Source organism: Lepidochelys kempii, chromosome 3, assembly GCF_965140265.1.
Source record: "Lepidochelys kempii isolate rLepKem1 chromosome 3, rLepKem1.hap2, whole genome shotgun sequence".
Taxonomy (NCBI): domain Eukaryota; kingdom Metazoa; phylum Chordata; order Testudines; family Cheloniidae; genus Lepidochelys; species Lepidochelys kempii.
The window spans coordinates 80,428,904-80,442,086 of record NC_133258.1 but is presented as its reverse complement, the minus strand read 5'-3'; the positions used below and the strand labels follow the sequence as shown (position 1 = coordinate 80,442,086).

At 43.3% G+C, this 13,183-nt stretch overlaps 1 long non-coding RNA gene across 1 annotated transcript; it reads left to right on the top strand.

The window, feature by feature from the left end:
- The first annotated feature begins 3,610 nt into the window (after positions 1-3,610).
- LOC140908206 (uncharacterized) lies at positions 3,611-11,523 on the top strand. The gene is made up of 3 exons (XR_012157804.1): positions 3,611-3,916; positions 10,394-10,559; positions 10,656-11,523. It is a non-coding gene; the product is annotated as an uncharacterized lncRNA (long non-coding RNA).
- Positions 11,524-13,183: the final 1,660 nt, after the last annotated feature.

The window sequence follows — 13,183 nt, the reverse complement described above, 5'->3', positions numbered from 1 at the left end:
CAGTGTTATCAGCCCTTTTGCCCCAGGATATCTTACTTTTCTTTGCTGTCTCTGTGTGTTTGTATGCAATACACAGAGCTTGGTGGTGGTGGAGTTTACAGGGGAGAAAATGCACTGGAGGGGACAGTTTGGTAAGGAACAACATAGATAAGTGTCACCTTACTCTGGCTCATTGCTGGTTTTCAAAGCCTCCCAGAGACGCAGAGCCCCTTGATGTGCTCTTCTTATTGCCCTGATGTCTGGCTGCTCAAAATTGGCTGCCAGGTTATCTGCTTCAACCCCCACACCCTGGTGGAAACTTTTCTCCCTTTGTTTCACAGATATTATGGAGCACACAGCAGGCAGCAATAACAATGGGGATATTGCTTTCACTGAGGTCTAATCTCGTAGGCAAACAATGCCAGCGACCTTTTAAATGTCTGAAGGCACATTCTACTGCCATTCTGCACTTGCTCAGCCTACGGTTGAACCGGTCCTTACTGCTGTCCAAGCTGCCTGTGTATGGCTTCATGAGCCATAGGAGCAAGGGGTAGGCTGGGTCTCCCAGGATCACAATTGGCATTTCAACATCACCAATGGTTACTATGCAGTCTGAAAGAAAGTCCCTGTTTCCAGTTTTCTGAACAGACCTGTGTTCCTAAAGATGCACACGACATGCTCCTTTCCTGACCATCCCAGGCTGATGTCAATGAAATGGCCCCTGTGATCCACAAATACTTGCAACACCACTTTCAAGTTATGTACTCTTTGGAAGGTGGTCTGGTGCCAAGATAGGGATATGCGTTCCATCTATCACCCCACTGCAGTTAGGGAACCCCATCGCGGCAAAACCATCCACTATGTCCTGCACATTTCCCAGAGTCACTACACTTGTTAGAGGAAGTCTGTTGATGGCCCTGCAAACTTGGATCCCACGGTAGATTTACCCACTCCAAATTGATGCCCCACTGACCGGTAGCAGCCTGGCATTGCAAGCTTCCACAGAGCTATCACCACTCACTTCTCCACTGTCATAAAAGCTCTCATTTTAGTATTGCTGCACTTCAGAGCTGGGGAAAACTCTTCACACAGTTCCTGGAGAGTGGCCTTATGCATTTGAAAGTTCTGCAGCCACAGCTTGTCATCCCAGAGCTGCATAACGATGCAGTCTCACCAGTCAGTGCTTGTTGCCCAGGCACGGGCCACTTGGTGGTTTGACCTAGAGCAAATGGTGGATTCTCTGTAACTTGAAGTCTTTAAATCAAGATTTGAGGACTTCAGTAACTGAGCCAGAGGTTATGGACCTATTACAGAAGTGGGTGGGTGAAGTTCTGTGGCCTGCAATGTGTAGGAGGTCAGACTAGATGATCCTAATGGTCCCGTTGGGCCTTAAAGTCTGTGAGTTTATGGATGCAGTTATACAGGTAATGAGCAGAAATTATGTTCCCCAAATGGGGCCTGATCCAAAGCCCACTGAAGTTGATGGATGGACTCCCATTAACTTCCTTGGGTATGAATCAAGCCCGTGATCGTCTAGTGGACATTCCTTGTATCGGGGCAAGGAGTTTGCTCCTACACCTAAAGTTCCCCTGAGATATGGAAGAAGGGTCATCCATTTTGCTGACCATATAATGATAATTTGAGCATAGTAGTCCTACCCATGTCTAAGCCTAACTGAGGGAAAGTTGATAAAAATAATCAAATGCCACAATAACCCACAACAATAAATGTTGATGAGAAAAGGTGCAAAAGGGAGACAGATACTTAACTGATCTAAATAGAAAGGCCTACTAATATAATTCAAGGTCTGTGTTAATATCATGCCTGGCAAACAAGAACAGCGTGGGACTGGAAATCAAGGGACCAAAATTGATGCCTTAGAAATTAGGCCTAATTGGTGGACAAAATAATGAGAGGATGAGCTATTCCACCCACCATTCCCTTTTGGGGTCCTTAACAGAAAAGACTTTGGGGAGAAAAATGGGAGGATGTGAACACAACAATTACTGACCAACAAAAGGGGGAGACGCAAGCTTTACATCGTGGCTGCCACCCGTGCTGTCTCCTGTGACCCTAGGATTCCCCCGTAACCCTGGGCCTTCATTGTCCTAATCCTGCGATATGTCCTGACCACATCGGGTCCCAGAAAGGGATCCAGATGACATTGTCACCGTCACCAGCTATGGGTAAATCCTGAATACCGCCATCCCCCTCTTTCCCCATCTTGTCTCTCCTCTTTCTCATCCTTCCTCTTGTCTTCTGTTTAAAAAAAGTCTGGTTTCGCTAGCCAAGACTACATATTTTGCAACACTGCTGTAAAGCTTGTGGCCAGTAAGGCAAGTAAAAGCAACACCTTATGCAGCCCAATGCTGGGACAAGTTTGCCAGTCTCAGAGTGGCTGATACAACCAAGTGCCGTGCCTGTATTTTGCCAGCAGTGAGGTTAGAAGTGAAAGTCAACACCAGAGACAGAAGCTACATTTTCCATCTTTGCTGTCCTTTTCTTTCCCTTTTTGTGTGTCTTGTTTTGTCTTTTAGGAAGCAGGATCAGACTTTAACAATAGCAGCTCCAGCCCATTTCAACTAATTTCTCTTAAGGACAGTTATTACTATTTTAACACCATCTAAAAGGCTGTGAGATGTGGGGGAGGGGTCCTTCTGAATAAGGCAAAATGCCATGTTTATTGTAAATACAACAGTTAGCATATGCTTTTCAGTCACACAACACCCACACAAACACACACACACACAAGTCCTGCAGATGGTCTTTATATTTACCAGTCTGTTGTAGCTCCAGTCAATCTAATGGCCAGTTAGATTGAGCACGAGTGAGGAGCAGGGCTCTGTCAGTTGCAATCCGATGCTCCGAGGCTTTGCAGGACTGAACCCAGAGTTCCATGGCAAAACACCCCATCTTTATAGTTGTAAATTCCCATTTGAGTCCATGCATTTTGCAATTTCATCCTGTAATCATTAGTCATTAAGTGATGTTAATCTTGGGGTTTTCTGCTGTTATCATTTATTTGTTGTCTCTCCTTCGGAGTTGCCTGTCTCACTTCTGAGGTTGTCAATGCTGCTAACATGTTTAGCATGGATACAATGGATATTTTCTGATTGTCTCCTGCTGTTTCCAAGTCTCTCACTTTTTCTTGACCGTCTGGACATTTGTGATGGCTTTTATACCTTATCTTTTCCTGATGCCTGCATTCCTCATTCACACAAACAGTGTCTCACAGAAACCTTCAAAGGTATACAGAATACATTGTAAATTAAGCCTTTCTAAATCTTATAACTAAAAGAATTCACATTGGGGCTTCAGGCCCTCAACATTTCTCTAATCTATTTATCATAGACACAATACAAAATCCTGTATTGAATGTTGTTACAATTAAAGCCTTACTTAATACTTCACATTTCAAATGTTTGAACTGTTCTTTCTTTTCTGTATTGTTAATAAATGGCTAAAAGGATTTTTAATGGAGGTAGCCATGACTAAGCAGGCTGAGGTCTGTCTACCATCTCGTTTAACACTGCTTAATGTTGCACAGTGACAGGGTCATGTTACAACTTAACCATGCTGCTAAGGACTTCCATGCTAAACACTACCTGGAAGTCTCACCAGCTAGGGGAAAGTGTGAACTCCACACTGTAGCGGGGACACCTATCCAAACTAATGCTTGTACATTATTTATTAATCTGTACCAGGTTTGAGCTTGCTGAGTGATAATGTCACTGCAAACTGCCATGCCCATCTTACGCCCTACAGATTCAGGTAGCCGGAAACCCAGGACATATCCATGAACAGGCTTCTGCTGGCTCAGAGGAAGGAAAGCAGGAAGCAGGATCGAAGCCGGCATATCCCACTTCCTTGACCCCTGTCTTGTGCTCCTCTTTATTGCTAGAGATCCACGTTGAAGAGGAGAGGCAAAGCACACCAGGTAATATTTGTGGGGAGGTGGTTTGAGCATTGGCCTGCTAACCCCAGGGTTGTGAGTTCAATCCTTGAGGGGGCCATTTAGGGATTGGTCCTGCTTTGAGTGGGGGATCAGACTAGATGACCTCCTGAGGTCCCTTCCAACCCTGATATTCTTTGATTCTATGAAAAGGTTTAAAATTCTAGATGTATAATGTCCCCATGTTCACCCTCAGGGGCTCATGTTTTTAATATGACTTTCAGAGTTTGAATTTAAGCAACTTATGTCACAATCATCAGAGCAAAAATCTTTTCCTTGAATTGTATCAGCAGTTGGCTCCCTTGAAGCTCTGTGCTCCTGAGACTGAGTTTGTGGCAAGTGTAACAGCTGGATCCTCCACAAGTAATTTTCAGTAGCAGAAAACATAATTGTTTATTGGGTTTAATAAAATATATCTCAATTGCTATTTTTCTTCTGTAGTCTTCTATCAGAAATGCTGTCTGATCTTAAATGGTCAAGGAGTATATTTGTTTTCAAATGTTTGTGTATCAGGGTTGTTAAACTATCACTGAAGAATGTATTGGGCATGTAGAAAGATTTTGCCCACATTCAGTATCACAGGCTGGCAGTGTTTGCTGACACATTCCATTGGTTGATCCTTCTGGGAAAGGTTTAAGTGGTTGTGCTGACTCAATGAAGGAGGTGATAGTTAGTTTCCTCGCTTAAGGGAGGTGCAAGTGGCTGGAGTGGATCTGAGCTAAGAAGTCCTGAGGTGGGAGCAGCAGCCTGCCCAACTGAGAAGATCTGAGCTGAATTTTTATGTTGTTCCTGCCAAAGCTCAGGAAGGGAATGAATTGTTGACTCTACCCAGTATGAGGTGTTTATCTGCTTTTAAAGGCACCTGCTCACCGTAAAGTGTTCCCATGTGTATCATTTCTGGAAGACAATCATCTTGATGAGGATCAATCTATTTCTGAAGCAAGATTTTGGTTCTGATTTTAATCAATCTTATACTTACTTCTGATTGACTGGTGTGACTAATGGTTTCTTAGGTCTGGTCTGCACTACAGAGTTAGGTCAATGCAAGGCAGCTTACATTGACCAAACTATGGAAGTGTCTACACTTAAATTTCGCTCCTGCCGGCCTAACTGCGCCACTACACTGACTTAATAACTCCAGCTCCATAAGCGGCGTAGAGTCAAGGTCAATGTAGTTAGGTTGATGCAGTGTCAGGGTAGACACTACAAAGCTTGTGTCAACTGTTACTGGCTTTCATGAGCCACCCCACACTGACAGTACAATCGATACAAGTGGTTAACTTAATTTTGTAGTGTAGACATGGCCCTAGAGCTACCCTAGTGTTATACCAATAAATTAAAAACCAGCAGGATCTTATTAAAGGGAAAAAGGCAAAATACCACATTTATTGTGAATACAGAAAGAATCATAGTAAGCAGTTAGTTATAGCTATAACATTCCATTCAATCTCATATTTATTCACACATTCATTCATACAAACACACACACACACACACACAGGTTCTGCAAGGTTGTTATCATAGTTACCAGCCTCAGAGTTGCTCATGCCTAGACACTGGCCAGGTGGCCTGGACATGAGGAGGGAGCAGGGCCTTGTCAGATGCTCATCTGATGCTCCTGGAAGTTGGTTTGCAGAATCAGACCCCAAAGTTCTCACTTTCTAGAGTCCATTTTTATAGGAATTTCTTCCTATGCCAGTCTATGGGAATTGCTTCATCATGCTGTTGCTGAATCAATCAGCAGATAGCACATTCCTGACGGCTCCGTGCTGCTAGATGTTATCTTGTTCTTTGGTTCTCCCATTCTTGAGGCTGTTGGGTGGATTCCGGTCTGCCCTCCGAGGGTCCTCTGGTTATTTCCACTTGATGCCTTCTTCAGCCAATGGACACTGGATTCTTAGGCTGGCACCTCCCTGATCATTCAGTTATTATCCACACAAAGCATCCATCCACATACATCCTCTATCTCTATTTTAATCACAATCGTTAACAAAGCGAGATGAATACAACAAAAGGGCGGGGAGTCTCTGGGTGCTGTTTCTGTTACAGAGTATTGCTTTGAGTCTCTCTCTGTGTGAGGAGTAGTTGTTACAAAGAATTGCTCTGAGAACAGACTCTGTCTTAGAATGTACTAACACAATTAGCAGCTTGCAAGTTTCACACGTAGAGGGAGAGAAACAGTACCAAAAACCAAGAGACCTCTTAATTAATAATACCCTGGAATTTAAACTATGGGGAATCAAACTCATTTGTGATTTTAATACAGAACTTCTTTAATATGATCCAACACTAGATCCCAAGTCACTCAAGACATCTCTAGAAATACACTGGTTTTGCAGCCTTTTGGAAGTGATTGAGTTTGAGAGTTTCATTTGCTTGTAGACTGAATAGACTCCGTATAGCAGTATAGAACAAATGGGGATGTTCTTTTATGGAACTATATGTGGATTAGAAGTGCTGCTTTAGATTCAGTTTATTGTAAAGATGCTGCTTCTATTCTCTTGAAGTAGTCATAGACCTTGAGATAAGGGGATTTGTCAGGTACTAGTTATGCTCTCATCATAGTATAGTATTTAAACCTGAGTGTTGATGGTTTGGCTTAAGTAGACCTGGAACCAAGTCATCCCTAACGACATAAAACCAAAACAAGTTCTCGGCCCCTCGGGGGGGGGGGGTTGGTTGGTTGGTTTTTAAAGTGGAAGTGCTAATTTCTGTATGGACAAATCCTATATGCACTTCTGGTTGGCTTGTGCCTACTGATTCTGGAGGATGAAGCAAATTCTTCTTCAGTGAGGAAGTTAACCTGATCTGTACCAAAAAGCTACTTTTAAAAAAGGGAATCTGTTCTTTGCAACAACTAAAGTTCAGTTTTATTTGCATAGACTGAAAATATTGCCTTGTTTGTATTATTTTTATTAAACTTGTGCAACAGGAATCTCTTTTTAAAAGTTAAAATTTGTCTTTCTGCGTTTCTAGCCTTTTAACATTCTTCACAACTAATGAATAGATATAATAAATTAGACACTTTCCAGTGAGAGCATGTTATTGATAGAATTGGTTTCTGTGTGAGAAAAGTCGAAAGGGTTGTTGGGTTTTTTTGAAGACAGGAGGACAAAATAAATGTCAGAAAGCAGTTAAAATAGCATCTCAGTGGTTTTAAACTGTTTTTAAAATGGGGTTAATTTAAACTTTTCATTACACAGCATAAATATGATCTTACAGGTGCCCCTTGCTCCCCAACAACACAAATACACAAGTATAGCAAATTGGGGGAGTGAGGGAGTTGGCTTGTGGATGTGAGAAGATGAAAGAAATTCCAATACAAGTAGGATCTGGAGCAGGTATATTACTGACCGTGGGGATTTATCCTGCCACACCAGGATTTCCTTGAACATGGCCCTTGACTGAATCTACCTCCTCCCTTCCTTGCAGGAAAGCTTAAGTACGTGCAGGGATGACTCTGCATCTAAAGCTCTTCACAGCTTTAAAAACATCTGTTTCTTCAGCTCATTTATTTAATTTTAGGCACAGGGGCACCTGCTGACTTCAGAAGGGCCTGATTGTGGACACTTTTTGACAACCTCTGCTTTCAGAGGGCTTTCTGAGTTGTTTGGGTAGGATGTTCTATTTGGAGCTGGAAACCATCCTGATAAGCAACTGTCCCATCTCTTGCCAAGCTCTTCTGCTCTGAAATTGTTTAATAGACACAGCTTCTCCGCAGTCTCTTCATTCAGCCAACCACTATTATTATTTACATAATGCCACATGTATGCTAGGCTAGGCCACTGCTTTCTTAGCAGCCCTTCCCAGTGTCTTCATCTCTCTAATTTTTCCTCAGAACACTTTTTCTTTCCTGCTGTTTTGGGGATGGGTGCTTGGTTTGCCTCTATTACTGTTGGATATTTTTCCAGTCTATTTTTTTTTTTTTTGGGACAACCCAGAATGTGTCTACCTCTGGGCAGTATTGATATTGGGTGAATTACTCTTGCATCTGAGACAGAAGGTCTATTGGGTTGAAGTCCCAAAGTAGAACCATGGCTAATTACTCGCAGTCAGCCAAATACCAGAGGAGTGCTAGTCAGATAAATGAGTTAGTACTTAAAAGCCCTATTTCCCATTCTTTGTTGCTGTCCATATGAAAGTTAAGGGTCATCTGTAAAGCTGAAGTTTAAAAATTGTGTTCAGCTCAGCCAAAAGGTGAGAGAGAACTTATCAGAGGGATTCTCCCCTCTTCCACAACCCTCGACGCTGCTGTGAGCAGTATAAAGCCTCTTAACCACACAGAATTTGCTTCATGGTCTTGCTCTTTGTTTCAGTCTCTTCATCTGTAAAGTAAGGACAATTCTGAAGCTACTTATTGGCAACAGAGCCACTACAAGGCCACGATTACAGCTTGAGGGCTATTGTAATTTCCACAGTTGCTGCACCCTTGAGAAGTTTAGCTAATAAGTCCATATAGCTGCAGACCTATTAGCCCCCATAGCAGGAAGCCCTGTAAAGCACTGCTTGGCAGCACCTAGGGTCTGTACTGAAGGACGACCCATCACTCTCACAGATCTTGGGAGACAGGCCAGTCCTTGCCTACAGACAGCCCCCCAACCTGAAGCAAATACTCACCAGCAACCACACAACAGAACCACTAACCCAGGAACCTATCCTTGCAACAAAGCCCATTGCCAACTGTGTCCACATATCTATTCAGGGGACACCATCACAGGGCCTAATAACATCAGCCACACCATCAGAGGCTCGTTCACCTGCACATCTGCCAATGTGATATATGCCATCATGGGCCAGCAATGCCCCTCTGCCATGTACATTGGTCAAACTGGACAGTCTCTACGTAAAAGAATAAATGGACACAAATCAGATGTCAAGAATTATAACATTCAAAAACCAGTCGGAGAACACTTCAATCTCTTTGGTCACTCGATTACAGACCTAAAAGTGGCAATTCAACAAAAAAACTTCAAAAACAGACTCCAGCGAGAGACTGCTGAATTGGAATTAATTTGCAAACTGGATACAATTAACTTTGGCTTGAATAAAGACTGGGAGTGGATGTGTCATCACACAAAGTAAAACTATTCTCCCCCTCCCCCCACTGTTCCTCAGACGTTCTTGTCAACTGCTGGAAATGGCCCACCTTGATTATCACTACAAAAGGTTTCTCTTCCCCCCACCCCCCGCTCTCCTGCTGGTAAAGCTCACCTTACCTGATCACTCTGGTTACAGTGTGTATGGTAACACCCATTGTTTCATGTTCTCTGTTTATATAAATCTCCCCACTGTATTTTCCACTGCATGCATCCGAGGAAGTGAGCTGTAGCTCACAAAAGTTTATGCTCAAATAAATTGGTTAGTCTCTAAGGTGCCACAAGTCCTCCTGTTCTTTTTGCAGATACAGGCTAACACAGCTGCTACTCTGAAACCTAGGGTCTGTGGACACCCTGCATGGGTTCTACTCATCCCACCTGATCCCAAATGCACCACTTTCACTGCTTATCAGGTCTTCCATGCCCAAGGAAGTGGTAAAGCTTTGTCCTTACCACACTGAACTGTTGCTTTTTTGCTGTTTTTTAAATCATGCACACAGGGCCGTCCCTACCCATACGCAAAGTACGCGGCTGTGTAGAGCACCAGAAAATCTGGGGCACCAAATTTCCTGCCGCCATGCGCAGCTGCGTGCTGCTCCAGCCCCTGCTCCGCCTCTTCCCCAAGCCCACTTCCCTGCTTCACTCCAGCCCCGCCCCCACTCTACCCCTTCCCCAAGCCCCCACCCCTGCTTTGCCACCAGCCTGCCTCTTCCCGCCCCTGCTCTGCCCCCACTCCCCTGAGGACTGCTGCATGGGTCGGGCCTGCACTCACCACGTGGTAAGTGGAGCGACCTGGCCCCAGCCTGCTCCGCTCCCCTGGCTCCCAGCTGCACCACCGGCAAGTGCTGGGAGGCGGTTCCCCCCTGCCCTCCAAGGCTGGGAGCCAGAGGAGCAGAGTGGAGCGGGCTGGGGGGTGGGGGGCAGTTTTCCCCCCGCTCCCAAGCCCCTGCCCCATGGAGACCTAGGGCCAGCCTCCCACCCCATGGAGGCCTGGGGTCCCACACAACCCCCCCCCCCCGTGGGGGGGCTGCGTAGGGCACCAAAATTGCTAGGGACGGCCCTGCATGCATACAAAAAAAAGATCCTTTAAATGTCTATAGTTCTGTAGCCTGCAGACAGTGCTACCTGAAGTACTAAACCCTATGATCACTGTGTAACCTTAACAAGAACATGTCAGTAGTTTAGAAGCCAAAATATCATCTGAAACTGAACATTATATCTCAGCATTGTTTTTCAAACGTATGAGGGGAAGATTATTAAAAGGATAGCTATGAAAAGAAACAATTTCTGAACTGTGTTTAACCCCTATCATACACATGTATTATTTAACCTCTTCAAACCTAGCTTGTCTCTTTCAATATTTTAGGGTACAAGACGCACAGTCATAAGGACCTTAAAATGAACATCCTATTCAGCCTCATCCTGCCCAAAATAAACCATTGGGGAAATACTTACAGCAATGCTACAAATCCCACACCCTGAGTTGAGTGAAATATCTTCTCACTCCAACACAAAGGCGAAAAGGATTAGAGGTGATTGTTTCTTTTATTTAGTGGCATGATCTTTCTCAGCTGCTTTCTTTTCTCTGTGAAGAACTATGCCTAATCTATAATATCTCCTCACTACAGAAGCAGACAAATGGTTTTATCAAGATATACTGCATTTCAAGGATGCCATGCTACTTTCTGTAACATCTGACACTAACACTAGCCCTGTGGGAATCTGAAAGTGTCACAGGACGACAGTAAGTATCCAAAAATATTGCTAGCTTTGGCACCCAGTGGTCATGGAGCAACAGCAAGTATATAAAATAACTTTATCCCTTAGTTTAACGCAAATTGATGCAATTTTTCAGAAATTCTGATGGGAATTCTTAACAGATGAAGAATTTCTCTGCTTCATTAAGTTTTTAGGCTACTTCCTAGCATGAGGCAACAACCTGTCATTTTGACAGCAAATGGCAAAGTGCAGTGGTGTGGGCTGGCTTTCTTTTGCCTTCCCGGTAAAGAAGTTGAATAAAGAATTCAGCTATTTAGAACCCCTTGGAGTTGTGACAAGAAGAGAGAATGTCTTCTGCCTCTTTCAATCTAAACAGTACAATTCTCTTACCAGAATCTGATGCTTGTGACAGATAGTGCAACCAGGTGCCGTACTTTTGGGGACAATTGTATTAATGTTATGGCTTATATGTATTGTAGTGGGATAGGATTGTATTCTACTCCATGAGGGAGGGTTACCACAGTCCCTCCAGGAACGATGAACAGTGGAGAGTAATTCCTGCAAACCCTGGGACTGTAAACCAGCCCCTGGGGTTGTTTATATATACTGTACTCCTTCAAGCTAGGTTTCCGAGAGAGGCAGGAGATAAAGCAAGAACATGGGGTCTAAAGATCCTGACCGATTCAACAGATGAACATGACTTTTTGTCCAAGAGAGGCCCCAAACCTGCAGAAGGGTTGGAAAGACTGGAGCTTGCCCGAGTCTCTGTAGGACTAATGGGGCTGCTGGTGAAACATTTAGGTGATGTTATTGTTTGTTTTCTCTGTATAATTTTGACCTTAAATAAATGTTCTCTGCTTTGGAAGAGCTGTGTGGTCCCTCAGAACGGCTGGCATTCCCTGGTCCTGGCCTTTGGAGAGAAAACAAAGTGCAGGGACTGATCTTTAGTCAGGCCTTCCTTAGATAATCATAGGGCAACTGCAGACAGCTGCATGGGCACATGTCCCTTCTCAGAGAGGCATGACCTGAGAGGGCATTTCTCGAGTAGACCACAGAGAGGGGCTAGAGGTGCAGTTACCCCAAAACTGCGATAATGCTTGCATAGGGCAAAGAGCTATATCCTCAAAAAGAAAAAACTGCTCTGGTATTGACTCCATTAAAGTTTATATGTGATCAGAAATGAAGTCCAGATTGGCTGTTAATGATAAACCCTCTGATGTGCCTACCAGCTTGGCCAACATAACTTACACATTGAATGTTGATACTTACAATTTTTCTAGGTTATATTGAAAAATGAAATTCACCTTGCAGTTTTTTTAAAACTGTGTGTCCTACAGAAAATGTTGTTGTGGTTGAATTCTTCTCTATAGAGAAGGCAATAGTCTGGAACCATGAAAATGCAAAGGGCATGAATTTGTAGCTGCTGATATGGGCCACAACCTCAGCTGGTGTAAATCAGTGTCTCTCTTGTCCATTGTATTTAACAGAAAGTCTCTCTCCAGCTTGATGGTGTAGTTTGCAGAACCTTACCTTTAGTACAAAAAAGGGGAAATAAGCATTTGTAATCAGTGTGGTATCTGGGAAATGCTTGTTACTTCATTCATGTATAAACACCCTGGTTGCTTTTAGGGGGAATTAAAATAGGGGGTGTAATAATTAAAGAGGTTCAAACTTTCTTGAGCATTGAAGTTCAGATCTATTCCTTAACTTCATGCTTTGGTCTATCTCTTAAAATACCTGAAGACAACTTTTGAGAACTGGTTTTTATAGTGTGATTATCCTGCAGAAGTGACTTCTAGAGCTTTGGCAGCCAAGGACAAACTGAAAAACATACTCCTCTCACAGATGACAATCATTCACACAACAACCCAGCCATTAAACAGTTTGCTGCCCTAGGCCTGTGGGCTATTCTTCCTGTATGGTAGAGCTTTCCAGCCTTTCTAGCATTTGCTAAAGAAAATAGATTGGGGGAGCGGTTTCTTAGTAAGAATAGGAATTTTCTGTTTCAAAGTTGTTTCTAACTAATGAATCAGAAATTCCATTGAGATGTAACTAGTTCATTAGAATTTTCTGGCAGTATTTGTTAATTTTGATACTTGTTCCTTTCATTAGGATTTAGGCAGCCTGTTCTTTTGCATGCTAGGCACGGCTCTGCTGGGGTAGAGAGAGAACACGGGAATTATTCCATTATTATATGGTTCACATCACATGTAGAGAGATTCTAAAAAAAAAAAACCCCATGTTTTTAATACCAAAACGCATTTATTTTTGCCTTATTTATCAAGTTAGATTAGATCATTTCAAGGGAGCTTGTGCCATAAATATGACTGAAGAGAGAAGCATAATCCTATTTGGTGTACAAAATGAACATTTGGTACCTGAATGAGGCATCTGTTTGCAACCGTACATGGCCACATACGTACATAAAATGTAATCA